Source organism: Callospermophilus lateralis, chromosome 5, assembly GCF_048772815.1.
Source record: "Callospermophilus lateralis isolate mCalLat2 chromosome 5, mCalLat2.hap1, whole genome shotgun sequence".
In the NCBI taxonomy this organism is placed as follows: Eukaryota; Metazoa; Chordata; class Mammalia; order Rodentia; family Sciuridae; genus Callospermophilus; species Callospermophilus lateralis.
In genome coordinates this window covers 75263741-75289685 of record NC_135309.1, presented here as the reverse complement: position 1 = coordinate 75289685, position 25945 = coordinate 75263741, and the positions used below count along the sequence as shown (strand labels likewise).

Below are 25945 nucleotides of genomic sequence, written 5' to 3'. Positions count from 1 at the left end.
TGAATTAGCTCAGTTCAACCAAAGTTGTGATTTTACCAGGTAAATATAATAAAGGGAAAGAGGAATAAGAGATTTGGAAGTTTGAAAGGAGTGGTTATTGTTGACTTTAAAGAGGAAAGTAAAGATGAAGGTAATGAATAGTGGAAAATTATAAGAACATATTTTATTGGATTGGAGAACTCAATAAGGTAAAAGAATGTTGAATTTGGAAATAGTAGAATGAACTAGATAGAGGGCAAGAAAAGGATATTTCAAAGATGGGAGATTTAGTTATTGAGATTTTGTTTAAGATTTTGGAGTTGATGCCATTATTGATGATGACAGGAGTCTTTGAGTGGATCAAGGAAGTAAGTATTGGGAAGTAATTAATGAACTGTGAAGCCAGAGAAGTAGATACAGACTTTGAAATTACTGAGATTGATAATGCAGATAAGAATGGAGAATACAGCCTGTGGCGCACACCTGTAATCCCAGAGCTCAGGAGGCTGAAGTAGGAGGATCACAAGTTCACAGTCAGCCTCAGAAATTTAGTGAGGGCCTAAATGACTTAGTGAGACCCTAAATGACTTAGTGAAACCTATCTCAAAATAAAATATAAAAAGGCCTGGGGATGTGGCTCTGTGGTTAAGAGTCCTTGGGTTCAATCCCTCATACCAAGGGGAAAAAAAGGAGAATTCTTGTTACAATAGAGGATACAGACTTGAGTAATATAGTAGAAGATCTTGGGTGTTTAATAAAGTGAAAGAAATGGTTTGGAGGTGGTAACTGGACTCAGGGAGCACATCTTTTGCTTTCTTGGACCTCTTCAGTATCTTACTCTTCCTGTCTCCTGACTTAAAGTATAGGAGATGTAAGTGAAAAAAAAAAAAAAAATCTCCCCTTGAGAAAGCTGAAAAGAAAGGATGTCATCAGGTTTTAATCAAATTGAAGAGCTTGAAGTTACATAAAAGTTGATTATTTTATTGGTACATTAATCTTGCATTTTTAATATGTAGTACTATACAGTTTGATTTTGTGAGTTACATAAATTTGTGTTATTTTAGTAAATATATTAAGCACCTGTTGTGAAATTTGGGTTTTCTTTTGTGGGAGCGGGAAAACATGGAGGAGAAGGAATTGGAGTTCAAAACTCCAAACATCTGGCATGGTCCCATAAGAATAACATCGTTGATCATGATGATTATATCCCAAGCTCTTCCCATAAAAGGCCATTTAATTCATGTGCGGTATTAACTGCCATAAGAGCCCCATATAAGATTGGATAACACTATTTCTAGAGCAAAATTCTTTCACCTTTTGAATTTGGGATCTCAGAAACATTTCATCTCTCTTTATTTTCTAGAGTAGGTTTTCCTTCTTACCATTACAGTCCCTCCTCTATTTTGCCAGGCAATTAAAGTAGTACCTCCCTGTTTTTAAGGTATTGGCAATTTTGTGGGAATCAAGAGCTTAATGGTTAGAAATAAGTATCAAATTCAGATGAGAATAAACAGCATTTCAGGAATTGAGGTGATAAGGACCTGTCTCGGGAGTATTTGATTGACTGATTGACCAATTTATTGATGTATGGTATGGGTACTAGGGATTGAACCCAGAGGTGCTTTAGTGCTGAGCCACATGCTCAGCACATTTTATTTTGGACAGAGTCTCACTAAATTGCTTAGAGCCTCACTAAATTGCTGAGGCTGGCCTTAAATTTATGATCCTTCCTGCCTCAGCCTCCCAAGTTGCAGTATTTGATCTTTTAATGGCTCCCTCCCTATCCCTAATCCTAAACCATGTACAAAATGTTTCTAGAGTTTTATGGTCTCATTATTAGTAAATATGGAAAAATAAAAAAGAAATTAGCAGTTTGTCCTATGCTTGTTCTTTTTTTACCTGTATTTTTTAAGGTGTGCTCTTTATTCATTCAACAAATATTTAATTTCTACTAGGTTCCTGGGACAATGCTGTTAAAGTTGTGAAGATGAACACAGAGCTCCTTGTTCAGAATTTCACAGTCTAATGGGGGAAATAGGTATAAGTTGGGTCCATCACTGATTTCAGAGAATAAAGGGAAAAGTACTGCTTGGGATAGCAACAGCTTCACAGGTTAGGGTCTCAAAGTAGGAGAGAGGTAGTTCATTGGAAATTTATAAGTATTTGAGGACCAATTCTGGACCAGGCAGAATACTAAAATACTATTGAGAATATAATGATTACTTATAAGACAAAAAGAGTCTTGACCTTAAACAGTCTACTGAGAAAGACCAGTAAGTAGATAATCCTAAGTGTGAGACAAGTGGTAAACTGTCTGGAAGCATATTGGGGCTTGTAGGAGAAGATCTAAACTCAGGCAGGATGTGTTAGGGAAGGCTTTGAGGAGATGACATCTACACTGGATCTTAAAAACTGGGTCAGCATTAGCCTGATGAAAAGCAGGAAAAATATCTTCCAGTAGATGAAATACTGAGTAAATTGTTGATAAGTGCATAGGAGTCCAAATGGTTGAAATATAGCTAGAGTAGTAAGGAAGGAGAGGTATGAAGGGCCAGATCAGAAAGGACCTTCCATGTAGTGCTAATGAGTTTGGATTTCTATTTTGTAGCATTTGAATACTACAAAAGATAGAAAATACTAATTTTTTAAACTGCTTTTTTTGTTTGTTTGTTTTTATGTGGTAATGAAGAACAAACCCAATGCCTCACATGTGCTAGGCAAGCGTTCTACCACTGAGCTACAACCACAGTCCAGAGATTACTAATTTTTGAGGGGTCTTTCTAGTAGTAGATAATTATGTATTATTTTTGGGTAAGGGTAGTTTATATTTTTTTGTTGTTATTGTTGATCATGGTGACACCCTAAAAATAGTGCTGTCTATGCAACAGTTAAAGATTTAAACAGTAAAAGAAAATGCCACTCATTTCTATTTCTCAGTGGAAATCAGGTTTCCTGAGTATTAAAGAAAATATTTTTTTAAGCAACATATGTTGTTCTTTTTTTTTTTTTTTTTAAAGAGTGAATAGGAAATGAGACATGGAAACCATGTGTATAGACAACTCGTTTAAGAGTTTTGTTTTTTTTTTTTTAAGATAGAGGAGAGGGAGAGAGAATTTTTTAATATTTATTTTTTTTAGTTTTCAGCGGACACAACATCTTTGTTTGTATATGGTGTTGAGGATCGAACCCGGGCCGCACGCATGCCAGGCGAGCGCGCTACCACTTGAGCCACATCCCCAGCCCCATATGTTGTTCTTAATGCCAGAAAAGTGTTAGGAAAAAAATATTTCAAGAGGAGGAGGAACCCTTCTAGCTTTTAGGCAAGTAAGATTTTATATAGACTGTTTCTGTAAAATAGTTAACAAATCCTACCAAATTGTCTTATCAACGCGTAGGAGACCTTTAAAAAAAGAAGAACTTTGATCACTATTGTAAGAGAACATGTATCCAAACTTTTCTGTGAGAGTCCCAAGTGTTTTATTGAGCAGATCTATTGGTTTAAATTAAATAACAGATCTTTGAAAAAAAGAAGAAAAGCTTTTTATTCTATTTTATGAGCTATAGAATAGTATAAGATAAAGACATTTATTCACGGTTGGTGTCAATTGAGAAAGGTATTTGTGAAATGAAATTTAGTCCAATTCTTTAATCTTTTTGCATCTATAAAAGCTATGTGACCCATCAGATAATTCTACCCTTACCTTGGAGTACTTGGCAAAAAAAGCTTAAAAAGACTTATAAAAGTAAATATGAAGTTTGGGTTTTAAAAATGTTAATCTGGGCTGGGGGTGTAACTCAGTGGCACAACATATAGTTAGCATTTGAAGGGCCCTGGGTTAAATCAACAGCACCAAAAAAGAAGGGAATAAAAGATAATCTATATCAAAAGAGAAAATTGTATTTATTAGGGTTGCCTATTCAAGGCAAGAATTTGGGGATATTGGTATGAAAATAAGTCTTTCAACCCAGGATTTGGTTTAATAAATAATACTATTGTTTGGTTTTAATAAATAAACACTCTTATTAGGCCCTATGTTTTTTTTTAACATTTATTTTTTAGTTGTAGGTGAACACAATACCTTTATTTTATTTTTATGTGGTATTGAGAATCAAACCCAGTGCTTCACGCATGCCAGGCAAGGGCTCTACCACTGAGCCACAACCCCAGTCCTATGTTTGTTTTAACATCAGTTAAAATTGGGGTTTCCCTTATCAGTTCTGATTGATTTATCAATTTATTGAACGAATGAATAATAAGGAGAAAATTTATGTGTTATAAACTGATAAGTGGTTCATCAAATAATATAGGCATTTTATATATTAAATGTTAAGGTAATTTTAATACTGTTTTCCCAGAAGAAAAGTTTTCCTAAAAAAAGCACTTATTCTGTGTTCTCTCAAATTCATAGTATACCATAACCTCCAATTTAAAGTTGATTTGGTGACCTTAAGTCACTGGTATCTTTGAATGTATTTTATAGGTTTATATTGTAAAATTGTAGTTCTGGGAGTAATTTTGTAACTGTTTTAAGTTTAAAGTTTGAAAATATTATATAAGATATACCTTTTAATAAAAACCAGCAAAGTCTTTTTTAAACTTTTAATTTAAAAAACTTAATGAGGATTTGCATGCCATGAAACTGGAGCTTTTTCAGATTAGGATATGTTAAGAATTTAGAGAAAAATTTTCCTTGCTTATTCACAAATATTTGAGTATTTTATTTATTGGGTAAATGGTTTCTAAAGGTGGCCTTTTTATGGTTTTATTAACAATATAGAATTAATAAATAACTCAAAATTTCTAGAATGACATAAAGTAAAATTCCTTATAAACTATGCATCTGTAGGTTTTTCCCCCGCAAACATATTTTCCAGTTATAAACACTTTTACCACTAAATTTAGCTGTAAATTACTAATAATAGGCATTTAATTTCTAATCATTTCTTCTTTGAGGAACTAGATACTAGTACTGTTAATTTTTATAGATCTTGCTCTAATCATGTATCCTTTTTTGAAACATTTTTCTGTTGCCTATAGCATGAAGTTTGAGGTTTTTAACCTAAGATTCAATTTCTGACCTGAAAATTCCTAAATGTCATTCTAAGTATTTTCTTGATTACCTAGCTAGAAATGATCTAGTCTCTCATCCTTTAGCAGTATATTACCTTGTATTAAAACTTTTGTAGTACATGTCTTAGTTCCCTATTTATAAATTGAATTGTATTCATTATTATATCATCTACATTTATATATTGAACAAAATGAACTAAATGCTAGAATCAAGAAAGACAACAGTACAGGTGAATCTAGGTTACTGGCCTCGTAGAATTTATATTGCAGTTGTTAAACAGTGATGACAGAGAAAGAAAAATGAATCCATAGGCAGACAGAACTTTTCAGATTTCAAGTGTTTTGAATACAAAACATGTGTATATGGGATGATACCAGCCTTGATAAAGTGATCATGAAAGGTCTCTTTGAAAATGTAACAGTTATGCCAAAACCTGAAGGATATGAAGGAGTAGTCATACGATTTGGGAGCAGAGTTTATGAGTTGAAGGAAAATGCTGAGGCATAAGAAAGAGGCATAAATCCAGAAAAGGAGATAAGACAAATAGAAACAAAGACACCCTCTCACACAATTTATACACATTCTTGTCCTCTACTAAATCTGACTCTGCCTTTGACCATAGGTTGGGAAATAAACATTAATCTCTTTCTCTCCTTCAAATGTTATGACTTGGATTTGTATCTAACCTAGAAATACTTAGGATTTGAGAGAAATTATGTGTGTTAGGTTGTGGGAATTTTATAAAATTCAGAAAAAAACTAAAATTCTTGTAATCAAGCACCAGGGAAGAATACTTGATATTTTGTTTATCTCTTTCTGGTCTTCTCTGTGTACATGTATAATTTGTTTAAAAATCAACAACAAAAGCAGAAGATTAGGGTGTATTTCTGTGGTAGAGTACTAGGAGCCCTAGTTTCAATTCCCAGGACTCTTTCCCCCAAAGTTACTTGGTATCATGTATAAAACAAAATATTCTACATTTACACTTTATATCATGAATTATATAATTGTGTCACATATTTGTGAATGTACCAAAAGTATAGTTAATCAAGTAGTTGTTAGCAATTATTGAGGTTCTTTGTTTGTTCTTTTAATTAATTAATTATTTTAATTAGGTATATATGACAGCAGAATTCATATTGATTCTTTGTATACAACTGCAGCACAACTTTTCATTTCTCTGGTTGTACACAATGTAGCATCGCACCTATTTGCAGTCATATATGTACTTAGGGTAATGATATCCATCTTATTCCACCATCTTTCCTGCCCCCATGCCCCCTCCCCATCCCTCCTTCCCTTTTGTCCCATCAAAGTTCCTCCATCCCCACCCGCACCCCCATTATGGATCAGTATCCACTTATCATAGAAAACATTTGGCCTTTGTTTTTTTAGGATTGGCTTACCTCACTTAGCATGATATTCTCCAACTCCATCCATTTGCAGTTTTACCTGCAAATGCCATAGTTTTATTCTCTTTTAATGCTGAGTAATATTCCATTGTGTATATGTACCAGTTTCTTTATCCATGCATCTATTGAAGGGCATCTAGGTTGCTTCCACAGTTTAGCTATTGTGAATTGAGCCACTATAAATATTGATGTGGCTGCGTTACTATAGTAGGCTGATTTTAAGTCCTTTGGGTATATATATAGACCAAGGAGTGGGATAGCTGGGTCAAATGTTCCATTCCAAGTTTTCTAAGGACTCTCCATACTGCTTTCCAGATTGGTTGCATCAATTTACAGCCCCACCAGCAAAGTACGAGTGTGCCTTTTCCCCCACATCCTCACCAACATTTATTGTTGTCTGTATTCTTGATGACTGGCATGAGATAAAACTTAGAGTAGTTTTGATTTGCATTTCTCTAATTATTAGAGTTGTTGAACATTTTTTTCATTTATTTGTTGATTGAATATATATCTTCTGAGAAGTATCTGTTCAGCTCCTTAGCCCATGTATTGATTAGGTTGTTTGTTTTGTTTTTTGGTATTAAGAATGTTGGTTCTTTATATATCCTGGAGATTAGTACTCTGTCTGATGTGCGTGTGGCAAAAATTTGCTTCCAAAATGTGGGCTCTCTCTTCACCTCATTGTTTCTTTTGCTGAGAAGAAGCTTTGAGTTCATCCCATGTATTAATTCTTAATTTTATTTCTTACACTTTCAGAGTCTTCTTTAGGAAGTCAGGGCCCAATCCAACGTGATAAAGATTTAGGCCTACTTTTTCCTCTATTAGGCACAGGGTCTCTGGTCTAAATCCTAGATCCTTGATCCACTTTGAGTTGAGTTTTGTGCATGGTGAGAGATAGGGGTTTATTTTCATTTTGTTGCATATGGATTTCCAGTGTCTGGGATGTTATAAAAGCAGTGCTAAGAGGAAAGCTTATTGCATTAAGTTCATTCATTAAAAGAAGAAAAAGTCAACAAATAAATGACCTAACATTACACGTCAAAGCCCTAGAAAAAGAAAAACAAACCAACACCAAAAGTAGTAGAAGACAGTAAATAATTAAAATCAGGATGGAAATCAGTGAAACAAAAGAAATAATTCAAAAAATTGACAAAACAAAAAGCTGGTTCTTTGAAAAAAAATAAATAAATTTGACAAACCTTAGCTACCCTAATGAAAAGAAGGAGGGAGAAAACTCAAATTACTATAATTTGTGATAAAAAAGGAAATATCATGACAGACACTAGTGAAACACAGAAGACAATTAGAAACTATTTTGAAAATTTATACTCCAGTAAAATAGAAAACCTCAAAAACACCAACAAATTTCTAGAGGCATATGATCAACCCAAACTGAGTCAAGAAGACATACACAATTTAAACAGATCAATTTCAAGCAAGGAAATAGAAGATGCCATCAAAAGCCTACCAACCAAGAAAAGCCTGGGACCAAATGGATTCACAGCTGAGTTCTACAAGACCTACAAAGAAGAATTAATACCAACACTCCTCAAATTATTCCATGAAACAGAAAAGGAAGAAACCCTTCCAAACTCATTCTACGAAGCTAATATCATCCTGATACCAAAACCAGGAAGAGACACATCAAGGGAAGAAAATTTCACACCAATATCCCTGATGAACATTGATGCAAAAATTCTCAATAAGGGCTGGGGATGTGGCTCAAGCGGTAGCGCGCTCGCCTGGCATGCGTGAGGCCCGGGTTCGATCCTCAGCACCACATACAGACAAAGATGTTGTGCCCACCAAACACTAAAAAATAAATATTAAAATTCTCTCTCCCTCCCTCTCCTCTCTCTCACTCTTTCTTTAAAAAAAAAAATTCTCAATAAAATTCTGGCAATTCAAATACAAAAGCATATTAAAAATATACCATGATCAAATGGGGTTCATTCCAGGGATGCCAGGTTGGTTCAGAAATCAATGAATATAATTCATCACATCAATAGACTTAAAAATAAAAATCGTATGATTATATCAATTGAGGCAGACAAAATACAGAACCCTTTCATGTTCAAAACACTAGGAAAAACTCGGGATAGTAGGAACATGCCTCAACATTGTAAAAGCAATCTATGCTAAGCCTCAGGCCAACATCATTCTAAATGACGAAAAATTAGAAGCATTCCCTCTAAAAACTGGAACAAGACAGGGATGCCCTCTTTTACCACTTCTATTCAATACAGTCCTTGACACTATAGCTAGAGCAATTAGACAAAAGAAATTAAAGGGATACAATTAGGAAAAGAAGAACTCAAACTATCATTATTTGCTGACAACATGATTTTGGGTGTTTTTTTTGTTTTTTTTTTTTTTGATATGTGATCTCAGTATTTATTCCAGGCTGTCCTGGAAATCCTGATTCTTCTGCCTCAGCCTCCCAAATAACTGGAATTGGAGGTATGTGCTACTCATTGAGGTTCTTTCAAACATTTCATAGTATAAATAATGCAGACTGTCTTTGAGCATGTATCAAATTGTACATAGGATCATTTCTTTTAACTGATCTTGTTTGGGTATAAGCATTTTAAGAAAACTTTTGAAAGCTAGATACTGCTTATTTTCATGTATTCTCCCTGATCATATAATGTTATTTTAAAATATTATTGCCCATTTAATAGATGAAAATGGTACTTTTTATTGCTATTTCTTTGATTTATTAATGTGATAAAAACATTTTTAATGTCTATTTCTCTGCATGTTTTTGTCATGTTAAATTGCCAGTATATTTACAAGGTGCCTAGAAAGCTTTGTTACAGGAAGAAGTCCCTGTCCCCTTCCCGTCCCCACCCCTCGTCCCCACCCCCAACGTTTCCCATCCCCCCCCACAACACACACACACACACACACACACACACACACACACACACATCTAAGCAAGGCCTGTGTAGTGCTCTAAATTTCCAGATGGTCTCCCTCTATATTGGGGTGAGGAGCTTTGACAGCACAATCTAGAGAGTACTTATGCTTCTCACCCCTGGCAGCACATACCACTGCCTCCACCTTAAGTTCAGAGATAGTGACCTACTGGTTTTTCAAATCTCCTCACAAGGAGGTGGAAGGAGGGAAGTGAGGGGAGAATTTCTGGGAAGGGATATTGACCAAATAATATTGTTACATTGTATGCACATACTAATATGTAACAACAAATCCCACCATTATGTACAACTGAAATCACAGTTTGGGGGAAACTAGATTCTTTGCTTCTGGTAGGTTGGGTCTGCATAAGCTATAGAAGCTCATAAGTTGAGAAAGCCCATTGTAGTGTTAGCTGTTAATCACAGGAGAGGATGCCTGCCAGCTCAGGGGATCACAGCCATCAAAGCTTTGTTCTTTTCCACTACTATCAAGTGGCTGTTGCAGCTCTTAATGGCAGACTCTAGGAGGTCATCACCAATTTCTTTCTGGGTCCTAGTCTAATAAATTCAAAGAAGAAGTCCATAGATGAGGAAGAGTGAGCATAAAAGAATAGGATTTATTTAAGTGAGAAGAAAAGATAGAACTCCCACAAGGCAAGAGGGGACCTCATAGCAGTTACCATTTAAATGTACTAGTCTAGGGGCTTATGGCTTCTGGGTAAGCAGGATCAAAATCCATGCTAAGCAAGCATTGGAAAAATGCCAAGGCTATTGGTCAAATGTATTTTAAACAAGTATTGGGAAAGTGTTAAGAGCTATTGATTAGGACTAGGGTTATGGCTTAGCGGTAGAGCGCTCACCTCCCATGTGCAAGGCCCTGGGTTCGATCCTCAGCACCATATAAATAAATAAGTAAAATAAAATTATTGTGTCCAATTACAGCTACAAAAGATAAATATTTTTAAAATTTTTTTTAAAATAAAAATAAATAAAGGTATTGTGTCCAACTACAACTAAAATAAATAAATAAAGAGCTATTGATTAGTTCTTAGTGTGTAGCTTTTATTCAGGTCTGTCCTGCCTCCCTACTTTCATGACCCTGGAGCAAAGGCATTGGTTGAACTGTAATGCACAAATTTTAAAATGTGGAGAAAAAAATAAAAATATTTTTTTAAAAAATCTCACACTACTACAGAGATTGTGTAGTGCAGCTCCCTGAGCTCATAACTTAGTTGCATGGCTGTGTCACAACAATTTTTTTCACCTACAAGGGCCAGAGTTTTAACCTAAATTATTTCATTTTCTTTGTAGAAAGTTGTATTTTGTGGTAATATTATTTAGCAGTTGCTCTAATGTTATTATAAAGGCATCTTCATTAGATGTCCTTTAGATATTAATTTTAAATCTTTCCTTAAACCAGTATTTAATAAATACCTACTATGCACAAAATATTGTGATATTTTGGGTTTTTTCCTTCAGTTCTTTTTTTGTTTTGATACCAGTGGTTGAGCCCAGGGGCATTTAACTGCAGAGTCACATCCCTAGCCTTTTTATATTTTATTTTGAGACAGGATCTCGCTAAGTTGCTTAAGGTCTCACTAAATTGCTGAGGCTGACTTTGAGTTTGTGATTCTCCTGCCTCAGCCTCCCGAGCTACTGGGATTGCAGGCGTGCACCACTATGCCCAGCTTTTCCCTTGAGATTTTTAGTCAGGAATAGGATAATATTGTACACATAGGATAAGATTGTAAAAAAGTGTATGTGCCATAAAAAAAGGTACAAACACTCGAGGTTTTGAAAAGGAGGGTAAATTGATTCTGGCCAGGATCATTGTAGATCATTTCATGGAAATATGTTTGAGGTGAACCTTGATTTGCACCAGCAGAGCAATTAAGAATCCTTTATTTTAAGAAAGCATTTCACAGTTTATAAAGCTTACTCACAACAGCATATTTGATCCTAATAACAGTTCTGCAAAATAAGTCAAACAGATATTTATTCCCATTTTACAGATGAAGGAGTAATGAAATCTTAGAAAAATTAAGTGACTTCCAGTGTTATAGAGCTACAAAATGAAAGATTCAGACTGTGAACCTAATCTGCAGTCTCCACATGGAACCTTCTGATATATCAATAAGAGAAGCAAATATCTGTAAGAAGCTATAAATTTTAGAAATGGCTAATTGTTTAGATAACTTAATTATTATAAGGATGCAAGTCCTGAAATAGAAATAAAGTTGTAATGAGGTCAGCAGAATAATGGCTTCTCAAAGATGTCCACTTTCTAATCCCCAGACTCTGAATTTACTAGATTATGTAGCATAGGGGAATTAAGGTGATCTGAAAACTGGTAGATTTTTGTGGATTACTGAGGAAGACTCAACACAGGGTCCTTAAAAGTGTTTCCCTAAGGGTTGAAGAGGCTGGTGGGAAAATGAGAGAGAAGGAATGTGACAGAAGCAAGGTCAGAGACTGCTGAGTGAGGAGGACTTACTACCCTTGAGAAGATGGAAGAAGGGGACTATTAAGCAAGGATTGTATTCAGTCAAAAAGCTGGAAAGGTCAAGGAAACAGTCTCCTTGAGAATTTCCAGAAGTGAATACAGCTCTGCAAACACCTTAATTTTAGCTCAGCACATTTTGGACTTCTGAACTATAAAATAAAACTATAAGGTTTTAAATTTGTATTGTTTTAAACCACTAAATTTGTGGTAATTTGTTGTGGCAGCCATAGGAAACCTGATGCACCTTGGAAGCATTTAGTGTGGGAAGACTAATTAACATCCCTTCAGGCACTCCAAGACTAAACTTCTTAAATCCATTGTCAGCAGTGGAAAGCCTAGGGAGCTGGAGTATAAACTATTTTGATGTCTGCTGATAAGAAGAAAAACTGAAGAATCTATTATTGGTGCTAGGAATACTTCTTTTGAGACTTTTATTCTTCAAAGAACAAATAAGTAAATCTAGTTTGTTAAAAGACTGTGACTGGGCTGGGATTGTAGCTTAATGGTTGAGTGCTTGCCTAGCGCCTGTGAGGCACTGGTTTTGATCATCAGCACCACATAAAAATAAATTAAAAAAAAAAAAAAAGGTAATGTGTCCATCCACAACTTTAAAAAATATTTTAATTTTTTTTAAATACGACTGTGACTGTATCTCCCACATAGCTTATACATCACTAAAAATCTCATTGACATTACATTTCACTTCCCTCCTGTATCCCATGAAAAATATTGAAAGGATTTCGCAACCATTTTGACCCTAAAAATCTATTTTCTGATGTTTTCCCATCAAACCACAGTTATAAATCCAAAGACTGAAAAGTTTCTAAATGAACCGGAGTTTAGTTGTAGAAGTTATATTTACACTACAATGACTTTTTAAATTTTTAAAAAATTATCTTTTTATAGGCAGAAATCTATTTTGTCTGAGGCCTCCAATAAAGAGAAAGACTTGAGTTTATTAATAAAAGCACAGGAGTCAACTAAGGCATCAGAAAGGAGCACTATTTTTAACTTATTTTACACTAGTTAATATTGTTACCAATACTATTCTTGTCAGTTTTTTAAACCACAATACTTAAATTAGGCCAAATGTGTATGTAAAAATAGAACACAAAATTTAAGACATTAAGACTCTGGTTAATCTTGTTGCACTGGGCACAATTTCACAGACCTGTAATCCAAGCTACTCAGGAGGCTGAGGCAGGAGAAACACAAACTTGAGCCAGCCCCGGCAATTTAGTGAGACCCAGTCCCAAAACAAACAAAAAAAAAAAAGAATAAAAGGGTTGGGGCTGTAGCTCAGTGGTACAGCACTTCTGTGTTTAATCACCCACCAATACTGCCAAAAAAAAAAAAAAAAAGTGAATTACATGTTCATATTTATAACCTTTACTTATGAAACCTTTTACAATGATTGGTCATTTTTTAAAATTACTATGTTTGACCAAAGGTCCAATGTTCTCTGTTATGCGAATGCTAACACATAATAGGGTGGGGCATGGGGAGGAAAGAATAGAAGTGCACTGGATTAGAAAAAGGGAAAAGAAGGGAAGGGATGGGGAATGGGAATAGGAGAGACAGAAAGAAGTGCCCATAACTTTCCTGTGTTCATATATGAATACACGATCAGTGTAACTCCAAATCATGTACAACCACAAGAATGGGAAGTTATACTCCATGGATGTATATGTCAAAATACATTCTATTGTTGTGTATAACTAAAACGAACAAATAAAGAATATGTTTAAAAGTATAGAAAATAGTCTTAAAGTAAAATTTATCTGTTTTACATTTTGATCAGAAGTTATTTTAACGTAGCATATGGGTAATATAACTAATTCAATTAAGTAGTGATGGCAGGAGCTTTATTCCTACATATAACCTGGTAAATAATTAGTGCTTCATTGATCTCCTTTGGCCTAATATATTTTGATTGTCTATGTAAAAATTATAGTTTCAAAAATAGTAGAATATATTTTTAAAATGAAATTTAATTCAGTTTTAGAATCCCTGGGGAAACTATTTTGAAAAGTCTTTTACTGAATAATTATTTGGCAACATTGCAAAATGTGAAATTTTTGGACGGGCTTGTTTTTATTTTAATTTGAAGCATAGTATATAATGAACATGTAATGGTCACAACTTTGTTTAAAACTATCATTTGATGGGATTTGAGGTGTAACTCAGTGATAGAGTGCTTGCTTAGAATGAATATGCAAGGCCCTGGGTTCAGTCTCCAGCACTGCAAAAACTATTTAAAGTAAAAATAATAAAACTTTGTCATTTGTCATTTCTACAATACTTGTGGTAAAAATTTAGACAAATTTTGGCTACAAACTGGTTTACTAAGTAAAAGCTTGAATTATTCTTGACTCATAGTCTGAATCAAAAGTAAGAGACTTAAAATTGTTTCCTAAGGTACTAAGAAGTTATTTTGGGGAGCTTTTGAAGTATGTTCTTTATTTCAAAAGATACTTTTTCTTTCTGGAAGTTCTAGTAGGCCTCATGAAAAATTCCAAATTTGTCACAAATGATGACTATGGAAGTACTAGTCAATGAATCATGCACTTTCAGTAATAGCATCTTGAAAGCCTTTTGTAAAATGAAGTTATTTTCATAAAAGAGATATTTAGGCTAGAATCAAATTGATTTACATATTTCCTTTATTTCAAATATGAAGGGAAACTTTTTCTGAATATATTTAAACTTTTAATATGTAATCCTAATTAGAGTAATAATGTGATAGTGTAGAAGTCATTGATTTATTTATTCATTGATTTATTGATTTATTTATATCAGACATTATAATAGAATGAAGAAATTCAGAAGCACAAAGGAAATGTAAAAATCAGCCCATAATTCTGTCTTCTAAAGGATATTCTCTCAGTCTATATGTATGTATGTTTATATGTAGTGTGTATATGTGGGTAACAGAGAGAGTCTCTTTAAATTGGTGGAGGCTGGCCTCAAACTTTGAATCTTTCTACCTCACTTCCCCAATTTTTGGGATTACATCTTGAGTGTGCCCCCCTTTTGATATATATAACTGTGTTAATAAAATGGTGTACTCTTCATATATTTTAAAAGCTAAAAAAATACTATAGTAAAAATACTTCACTTAGAAACCTGAAGTATAGAATCCTGTTAAATTTAAATAGATAATGGAACACATACACCCTTCCCCGCTTCAAACCAGAACTTAAATCGAACTTTAAGTTCTTGGCAGTTTTTGAACCTACCTTTCTCACTAATAAAGTTAGTGATTTAAGCTCCACGTGGTTAGATTTAAATGGAATGTAGAATTTGCATTAAAATATTACATATGCACCTCAGTAGTAGGTAAGCACTTACCCTGTTTCAGGGACTGCTACAAATACTACTCTGTATTTATTAACTTCTCTATATTTCTATTTTCGTTTTGTAGAGGAAAAAAAAAATTGAAGCACTGAGATTAAGGGACTAAAATTACAGAGCTAGAATGACAAGGGCAAAAAGATAAAACCCGGACACTGTGACTCTTAGGTCCTGGTCTCAACCACTGTGCTGTGCTGCATCATAGCTTTTCTGTTAATTGTTTTAAATTCAAATGTAATGGAGTGATTTACCTAACAAGTCCTTGATTTGTAATATAAAATTATTTGTGGTGATACATTTAATAGAATTAGTAATGTCTTTGCTGTAAGCATGTGAATCATAGCCAATGAGATGTAATTTATTACTCCCCTAACCCATCTCTAGCATCTCACGCTAATCTCTGCCCTGTGGACCTTCCCACCTCACCCTGTTCCGCACGTCAGCCACCATCAGCTTCCCTGGATTGCCTGGGTAGGGGCAGTGAGGGCATACCCTGGAGGCTCACGAGGCTCAGTGCAGGCTAGGGCCCATACTGCCTGTGCTGCGGGGCGGGTCCCTGTGTGCTGCTGCAGAGTGCGGGATCAGAAACCGAGCGTGAAGCAGCTGTGTAATCCACTGGATGCGGACCAGGGCGCTCCCCTGCTCAGTCCGGTACCCGCCGATTGGCTGGGCCTGGGGACACGTGACCGACATGTGGCTGTATTGGCGCAGCCCGCTGGGGTGTCACTGGAGACGGAATGGAGGTGCTGCCGGGCTCGGAAATGGGGTAGGTGCTGGAGCCACGGTGGCCAGGCTGCCTGTGGGGGGGAGGGAGGAGGCGATTTTCCCTTTGACGGTCTTAACCCGGTGGCCTTTCCTTGGCACAGGGTCCGCTGCCATATGCCAAAAGAGGAGGCAGGGGCGTCGGCCCCCTTCTCTCCCCCACCCCCCACTGCAGCACCAGAGATGGATTTCCTGTGCTTTTGATCCAGGGTTTTTGACAGAAGAGGAAGAAGGGGGAGGGGTAGAAGTGTTAAGGGGAGTCTGGTGAGAGAGCTGTTTTTGAAGCTAGAAGGGGGTTTTGTTTTTATAATGCCTGTTGACAGAGTGGAGTGGAATAACAGTATCTAAGGAAACGGGTAGAGGACAACAAAGAATGGAGCATATTCATGGCGAGGAGCAAAAGCTCTAACCTATTGAAAGGCTTTTTCCTCCTTGGCCACAAGGACACATGCAGTGGTAGCCAAAAGAGGGAATACAGAGCTGACTGATGTGGAATCTAGATAAAGGGGTATCTGGAATGGGAGGAAGAGGAAGATTCAGGTAATGCAGAGGTTTAGTGATGTTTTTGGTTGACTGGTGAAATATTGAGCAATAGTAAAATGCCTGCTTTTATGTAGCTTCTAAGTTAACTCTCTGTGAATAGAGTGGTAAAAAGATACCAGCGTCTTTGTTAATTACAAAATGCAGTGGTAGAGGCTTTTTGTGGATGACTGCAGCACTGCTTTTCTCTCTGTTAGGCTGAAAGGACAACTGCAGAGGAATAAGAAACCTTGCAGCAAATGCCAGGGGCAGGATCCATTTATTAGAAACCAACTGTGGTTTCTTATAAATGGAGCCTAAATAGGAGAAAAAAATATTGTTCGTTAAAGTAGGAAAAATATTAGGTTATTAATGTTTTGACATTTATCAGATGCTTATATCCTACATCACAAAAGAGATGCTCAAATTCTTTGATTTAACAGAAATCCTGCAGGAAATCTTAATAAATTATGTATGAAACAGTGGATCTTTTGTTAGTGTAGCTTTTATGTCATTAATTAGGTCATTCAAGAGCAAGTTACTTTTTAATGTAAATTGTGATATTTTTTTCATAGGCCTAAATTTAAGATCTGTATTTATTAAGTGATCTCATATTTCTCTTTGATCACTTTTAGATATCATTGAATAAAGTCTACAGGCAAATATTTAAAGTTAAAGCACCATGGCTTTTTTTTAAAGATATATTTAGTGAATATTCATAATATACTCTTGATACAAAGTGTTTTTGTTTTTTTTATTTTTTTCATTACTTTAATGTCTAAAATTATGTTTTCAGATTGAATAATTTTAAATGCCTTATCTTTATGCATATTTAAGGTAACCTGCCTGCCACACCTCCTCACTCCCTGAACAAGAATGGCAGCGCTTTGTAACGCCTTCCAGAATCAGTAACTGTGGCTCTTAGATAGTTTTATGTAATAGAAAGTCTTAACAGAACTTATAATTTGATTTATAATTTTTTCCAAGATAATAAGAAATTAGACTTCAAAAATTATATGCTTTTCATCAATAAATTAAAACTATTCTTTAAAAATCATTTTTTTGCTTTAAAAAGTACTTGATCAGGCTTAATAGTACTAAGGGAATCTTTAAATTTGATGGAAAGTGACTAGAATTTAAAATGTCACATTGAAATTGCAAATGAAATGTAATAGCTAATATTATTCAATTCTTTGAATCTCAATTTATGTATTCCTTGAAAGTTTATAACATTGTTACATGAATTTTCTCATTTTATTGTTTGATTGACTCAGTGTAGTATTATTTTCACTTAAAATGTTAGAGTACTCTTAATCAAGTATGTTGTGACTTTAACCAAGGTCATGAATTGTATGAGGACTTAAAGAACTTAAATCTTCTCTTTTATCAAGTTCTATAAAACTATTTCATAGTGTAGGTTAATATATAGCACAAAATAATACATAACAGAAATGATTTGAAAAGCATATATCACTGAAAAATCATTCATCAGTGAAAAGGAATCCCACATGATTGTGGGGTTTTAACCACAATATAAGAATACCTTATAAAATACTTAGTAGGTCTTTGAAATTATTCATTGTTAATATCAGAGTTGTGCTATTAAGAAATAACACAATTAGACAAATATTTAAAGTAAATATTCATGTTTTATGAACTGAAAACTATCGTTTTTATTTGCACTAATTATCATATAGATTTTTATTTTACCATTTTTATATTTTATACTGTTATGTCACATAATTTAACCAATCTTTTTTGGAAGGGTTGGGGATACCAGTGATTGAACTTGGGCACTCAAGTACTGAGCAACATCCCCATTCCTTTTTTGTATTTTTTATTCAGACACAGGGTCTCACTGTGTTGTTTAGCTCCTCAGCCTCCTGAGCTGCTGGGATCACAGGCATGCGCCACCCTGCCCACCATTTTAACCAGTCTTTTATAGTTTTATATGTTTAAATGTTTTCTTCAATTTTGATCTCACCTTTTTTTTTTTTTTTTTTTTTTTGAATTAGAGTTCAAGCACATAGGATGGAGTAGAGCTTATAAAAAGATGAGTAACACTTGGGTAAATATATTCACTACATATTTATTAAGTGTACCTACTAAATACCAAACCTACAAAAGATGTTGAAGAATGATGATACAAGGCATGAGAACTAACCTGTAAGGAACTCATAACAGAAGTATGTGAAATTTTATTGTCATTCCTAGGATCTTTTTTAATTCTAATTTGTTATTTATGACAGCGGAATGCATTACAATTCATATTACACAAATACAGCACAATTTTTCATATCTCTGGTTGTATACAAAGTATATTCAGACACCATTCGTGTCTTCATACATGTACTTAGGGTAATGATGTCTATCTCATTCACCACCTTTTCTACCCCCATGCCCCTTCCTTTCCCCTCCCATCCCTTTGCCCTATCTAGAGATATTCCTAGGATCTTTAAAGGTTCATATAATCCGAAATAGCTTCTAATTTAAAGGAAAGTGTAGGATCACTCATTGAAACACTCCCTTTTTGTAAAATCTGCTTGGAATCCTAGATAATTTTGAAAATTAAATTATTTTTGAAATACTAAGTATCTTGAATATGCAATCAGAAGGTTAGGTGAAGGAATTTCTTGATCTTTTAGTACTAACTATCATAATATATGTGATTTTTGATCTCTGTAGTGTTAATGAGGAAAGGAATACCAATGCTCATTTTGGCACAGATGACATTTCAATGTTATATAATAGATATGTTCCCAAAATTGACTTTGTAAAAATCAGACCATGGCACTATCAATATTTACAAGGTCAGCCTTCTCCCCTTTATTCATACCCGGTATCCCACTCCTCTTATAGGCACTCATTCAAATGTGTTCTTGTTTGTTTTGTTTTGTTCCAGGGCTTTGGGCAGGCTAAGCAGGTACACTAGCACTGTGCTATACCCCCCAACAAAACAACACAAAATTTACTATCCTAATTTTTCTTTCTGTTTTTTATTTTTTGAGACAGTGGTCTTACTCAGTTGTTCTCCCTGCCTCAAATTTGCAGTCTTTCTGCTTCAGCCTTCTGAGTAGCTGTGGTTTCAGGCATGCACCATGGCACTTAGCCATCTTAGCCATTTTTAAGTGTACAGTTCTGTGACATTAAGTACATTTACATTGTAGTACAGCCATAATCAACATAGATGTCCAGAACTTTTTCATCTTTTCCAGTTGAAACTCTGAGAACCCCAACTCCCAGTTTTCCCCTCCTTTCAAACCCTGCCAACCACCATTCCATTTTGTGTCTCTGAATTTGACTAGTACAGGAACTTCATATAAGTAGAATCATAATATTTGTCCTTTTGTGACTAGTTTATTTTACTTAGCATAATGTCTTCAAAGTTCATTTATGCTGTAGCATGAATTAGAATTCCTTCTTTTTGTTTGGTACTGAGGATTGAACCCAGGGGTGCTTAACTTCTGAACCACCTCTCCAACCCTTTCTATTTTGAAACAGAGTCTTGGTAAGTTGCTAAGGCTGGCTTTAAACTCGCTCTGAATCCTCCTACCTCAGCCTTCCAAGTTCCTGGTATTACATGCGTGTGCTTCTGTGCCTGGCCAGAATTCCTTCATTTGTAAAATCAGATAATATTTTTTATATATGTATACCACATTTTGTTCATTGATTTGTCAGTGTACACTTGGGTTGCTTTCATCTTTTGTCTATTAAGAATGATGCTGCTATGAACACGGGTGTACAAATTATTGTTTGAGTCCCTGCTTTCAATTCTCTTGTACATATGCCGATTAATGTTTTTAATTTATATAATTTATATAATTTTTGAATTTTTTTTTAAAGAGAGAGAGATAATCTTTTTTCTTTCCTTCTTTCTTTCTTTTTTTTTTTTTGTTTTGTTTGTTTTTTGGTAGATGGACACAACACAATGCCTTTATTTTTATATGGTGCTGAGAATCAAACTTGGGTCCCGCCCGTGCTAGGCGAGCGCTCAACCGCTGAACCACAATCCCAGCTCTTGAATAGTTTTTAACTCAATACCATTTTTAATATCTACTCATTTTACATTATGTCAATCAAGCATGTGGTGCTAACTCTGCTACAGAGAATCCCATAATATTTGTTTTTACCTCTAGTGAAAGCTCTAGATTTTTTCCAAATTTCTTTTTTTTATTATTATTATTGAAGTTTTCTAATTCTTTTTTTTAATTATTATTAGAACTTTGTGATTATACATAGTAGCTAGATTCATCCCGACAAACTTACACATGCATGGAAATCTATTTCAGTTTGTAATCCCCTGCTTTTCCCTCCTGTCCTCTCTCCCACCTCTCCTTCCGCTATTCTACTAGACTTTTCAAATTCCATTACACAGACAATGCTATGGTATATGTCCTTATGAATGAGTCTTTATGAACTATGTTAGTTACATATCATTACATATCAGAGAAACTTAGTGGCTTAAACAACATAGTGTCTTAAATAATAAACGTTTTTTATTTCAGAGTTTCTGTGAGGCAGGAATTTAGGAATGTCTTATTTGGGTGGTCTGACACATGGTCAAGACATCAGCCAAGGCCACAGTCATTTGAGAGTTGACTAAACTAGAGAATCTAATTCCAAGATGGCTCACTCATGTAGTCTGTTTCTCTTAGGCTATTTATTAGCAAGAGGCCTCAGTTGGGCTTCTCAAGGGTCTTGTCTTCATGACATGGCAACTGGCATCCCCCAATAAACACAGCAAGAAAGAGCAAGAAGAAAGCCATTCGTGACCAACATGTTCTCAGAAGCTGCATAACCATCATTTCTACCATATTATTTTTATTAGTAGTCAGTAAGTCTAGCCCACACAAGAATTTGTTGATATATTTGAAGATAATATGGATTTCACTGGAATTTAGCCCTAGGAGAAGGATCACTGTATTTAGGACATTATTTCCTATTGCTATTGTAAGAGATTACTGCAAATGTAGTGGTTTGAAATAACACAAATTTATTATCTCACACAGTACTGAAACTAAGGAGTCTAAAATGGTTTTCACTGAACTAAAATCAAGGTATCAGTAACACTTTGCTTTCTCCAGAGGATCTAAAGAAGAAGCATTTCCGTGCTTTTTTTTTTTTTTCCTTCTCCCCACCTTCTAGAAGCTGCTTGTTTTCCCCAGGTTAGGGTCAGTTTCTCCATCTTCAGTACCAGCAGTGTACTAAATCTCTTTCTGAATCTGAACCTCTGCCTTTGTTGGTTACACATTCTTCCCTGACTGACCCTTCGGCCTCCTTCTTATAAAAACCTTGTGATAACATTGGGTCCACCCACATAATCCAGGGGAATCTGCCTAAAGGTTTAATCATATCTGCAAAGCCCCTTTAGCCATGTAAGGTAATACATTCATAGGTTAGAGAGATTAGGATGTGGGCACCTTTGTGGGACCATTATTCTGTCTACCACAGGTATATGTACATAGTTCTTTATTTTATTTAAAAAAATTACTTTTTAAACAAGCTTTTTTAAAAAAATATTTTTCATTATAGATGGACACAATATCTTTATTTTGCTTATTTAGCTTTTTTATGTGGTGCTGGGGATTGAACCCAGTGCCTCTCATGGGCTGGGCAAGTGCTCTACCACTGAACCACAACCCCAGCCCTTAAAGCTATTTTCTAAAATTATATTTCACGGGGTTGGGGTTGTGGCTCAGAGGTAGAGCACTCGCCTAGCATGGGCAAGGCCCTGGGTTCAATCCTCAGCACCACATAAAAAAGATAAATTAATTAATTAAAGATATTATATCCGGGCTGGAGTTGTGGCTCAGTGGTAGAGTGCTTGCCTAACATGTGTGAGGCCCTGGGTTTGATTCTCAGCACCACATGCAAGTAAATGAATAAAATAAAGGTCCATCAACATCTAAAAAAAATTTTTTTAAAATATTGTATCCAACTACAACTAAAAAATAAATATTAAAAAATATATTTCAGTGAGTGAGTGTTACTGGGGAGAGGAGGGAAAGTTCAGGTTTTCATTTACCAGATTTGTTTAAAGAATATAACAACCACTAATATGGTAAGCAGATAATAGTCAGTGAACAGAGTTAAAATATATTTTCTAGTATAACTTTTTAGATTCTTGCTTTTATCATCACTTATGTCAATGTATTAACTATTTTTGACAGAAAACTGAGACATGTTAAAGCAACATGTCCCTACTAAGTTTCCCTTTGTATATTTTAGGCTTGTTACAATACCATTTCTCTAGGTACTCTATGCAAACCCCAAACCACTTACACTTTCTAGTCACTGAGCCGCAGTGTTGTTCCAGTTCACATTTATGCCTTCACCTCCCTAATCCTGCCACAGTAAACTTCAACTAAATTAGATGATCCTCTGTTCTCTTACATATATGTCATTTTTCCAGTCTCTGAGCTTTGATCATGTTATTCCTTTTCCTGGAATACTACCCTCTCACATTTATTTCATTAAAATTGTGTCATCTCTCAAGTCTCTTATAAAATTGCTTTTACGTCCTGAATACTTCCTTCACTTTTTGTTGTTGTTGTTGAAGGTTATGACTCCTATAGCACTATAATTTGATGCTTTTGAACTGAAATCTGTCTTCAGATTGTAAGTAATTTCTGTCTTAGACTGAGTCCCTGGTCAACCAGACCTTGAGACAGGCCCTAGTGTGGATACTTTCCATCAAAAAGTGATCCAAGGAATAGAAATATAGGTCTTGAAAGAATGAAACAGGAAAAGGACAGCTAGTTCTTAAGTTGATCATTACTTTGGACAACAGTGGCTTGATTTGCCAGGACTTTCTGGAGAACCATATAGAATATACCTCAGAATTATCTACAGAAGGGAAAGAACTACATACTATATCCTTTTCCCCTTTGCTCAGTGATTGTTCCATTAAACATTTACTTTTTTTAAAGTTGTATATTCATGAGTGTTGGGACCCCACACTGGGCGTGTTATCAAAGGTGCCCTAGGACAGAAAGCAAAGATACCTTGTGCTTCTGATATACCATCAGCTTACATCTGATCATAAGCTACTTGATAACAAGGAACATATTATCTTATCTTTTACCTGTTTATTATTTTCCCAGGGCTTTTATAACAAAGTACTACAAACTGGTGGATTAAAATATGAGAAATTTATTCTCTTACAATCCTGAAGGGTAAAAGTCCTTCTGGAAACTCTAGGAAAAAATCCATTCCTTGCTTCTTTTCCTAGTTGTTTCTGTTTTTATTTTTCTTCTCCTTGTTTTTGATAGCTTGCAGTTGCATTTTTCCAGTCTCTGCTTCAGTTGTTACATGGCATTCCCATTGTGTCTCTGTGTCTGTATATTCCCATTGTATTCTTATAGGGGGTATCAGTCATGGAATTTAGGGTCCAGTCCAATCAAATACATAAAAATAAGAGCATATATAAGAGTATTTAAACAATATTATGCTACAGTCAAACAGATATTGAAGTTTGGGGGTTGTATACCTTTTCTTTTTTAAAAAGCTCAGTTGCATGTTTATGAAAATTTGTCATGTTCTTGACTACAAGGCAAAGCTTAAATTTTTTTAAAATCCAAATAGTTGCAATTTTGTAAACAACAATCTCTTATCTATCAATCAGTATATCTAACAATAAAAAGATTACTTAAAAAGCCTTATACACTTAGCAGTTGGGAAAGGCTCATTTTTCAAATATCACCAAGATAAAGGAGGAAATCAAAAGATAAATTATGGGTTGTGATTGTGACTCAGTTGTAGATTGCTTGCCTAGCATTTGTGAGGCACTGAGTTCAATCCTCAGCACCACATAAAAGTAAATAAAGGTATTGTGTCTACAACTAAAATATATATACATTTTTTTTAAAAAAGATAAATTATGAGTTATCCAAAAATTAGAGGAGAAAACTACACACTGAAACCTATGGAACGTCTGTAAGACTAGATGCAAAAGAAAAATTGATATTCTTAACATTTATTTATTTATTTGTTTGTTTTTTAAAGAGAAAGAGAGAACTTTTTTTGATATTTATTTTTTAATTTTCGGTGGACACAACATCTTTATTTTTTTTATGTGGTGCTGAAGATGGAACCCAGCACCCCCGCACATGCCAGGTGAGCGCGCTACCGCTTGAGCCCCAACATTTATTTATTAAGGAAGAAAATAAATGAATGTTAGTAAAGTAAGTGAATAAATGAATTAAATCCACTTTAACAAAAAAAGAACAAAATCAATAGAAAATAAGAGGTTATAATTAATAAAGAAATGAGTAAAATAGAAAATAATATACTGGAAAAGATAAATAACACCAAAAGTTGATTTTTTTCCCCAAACATCTACAAAGTAGATAAAACCCTATAAAGTTTAAAGGAACACAAGATAAAAAGAACATGAACAAGAAAAGAGATATCATCAATGAAGAATTTTTAAATGAAAAGGTATATACAACACTAAGACACACTTGTAAAGCTAGAGGAAATTAATAATTTACTGGTGAACTATTAATTAATAAGAGTGATACAAGATGAAGTAAACATGAAAATACTTAGCCACAGAAGACATTTTAAAATACATTAAAGAATCTTCTAAAAAGGTACCTTCTTATTTGAATAGCTTTCAAAAAATAAATATTCAGAATATTCCAGACCATATAAAAAGATGAGACACCTAACAACTCATTTTATGAACTTAGCATAAGCTTATTTTAAAACTTTATTTTTAAATGTTATAAAAATTAAAAATTGTACACTAGGTTTTTTAAATAAAAATTCTCTGTGAAATACTGAAATTTGGTAGATTATGTTAAAGATTAAAATATGAGCATGAAGGTTTATTTCAGGAATAGAGGGTGGAAAAACTTATAATGGTATGCATCAACAAATTAAAAGAAATAAACTATCTGATTATACCCAAAAAAAAGTGCTGCAAAAATATTCAGAAGCCACTCTATTAAAGATGAAAGAAAAATGCCTAAATATGTTTTAAAAATGTTTACTGAAATCTTAGAGCAAGAATATTAAATGGTGGGCAGGCTCGGTGGCCCATGCCTGTAATCCCAGTGGCTGAGAAGGCTGAGGCAGGAGGATTGTGAGTTCAAAGACAGCCTCAGCAAAAGCAAGGAAGGCACTAAGCAACTCAGTGAGACCCTATCTCTAAATAAAAAACAAAATAGGGCTGGGGATGTGGCTCCGTGGTTGAATACCTCTGAGTTCAATCCCTTGTACTCCCCCACACACACACAAAAAAAGAATATTAAATGGTGAGATATTAGATCATTCATATTAAAATAAAGAATAAGATAGATAGTTTTTTCAACATTATATTGAATTTCAAGCTAATAATAAAAAAAAGAAATGAGGTATAAATATTGGAAAAGTAGAGGCAAAGTATCTATACTTGTAGATTATAAGATTCTTAGAGTTCAT

General features: G+C 34.6%; 1 protein-coding gene across 8 annotated transcripts in view; it reads left to right on the top strand.

The window, feature by feature from the left end:
* Apc (APC regulator of Wnt signaling pathway) overlaps window positions 1–25945 on the top strand; it is a 121568-nt gene that overhangs the window by 19687 nt on the left and 75936 nt on the right. The window contains exon 1 of one of the 8 annotated variants that reach the window (XM_076856916.2): window positions 15966–16004. The exons of the other annotated variants lie outside the window; for them this stretch is intronic. The gene's annotated coding sequence lies outside the window, so the exon portion shown is untranslated. Of the gene's footprint in view, window positions 1–15965; window positions 16005–25945 lie in introns of those variants that run through there. 8 annotated transcript variants of the gene reach the window in all.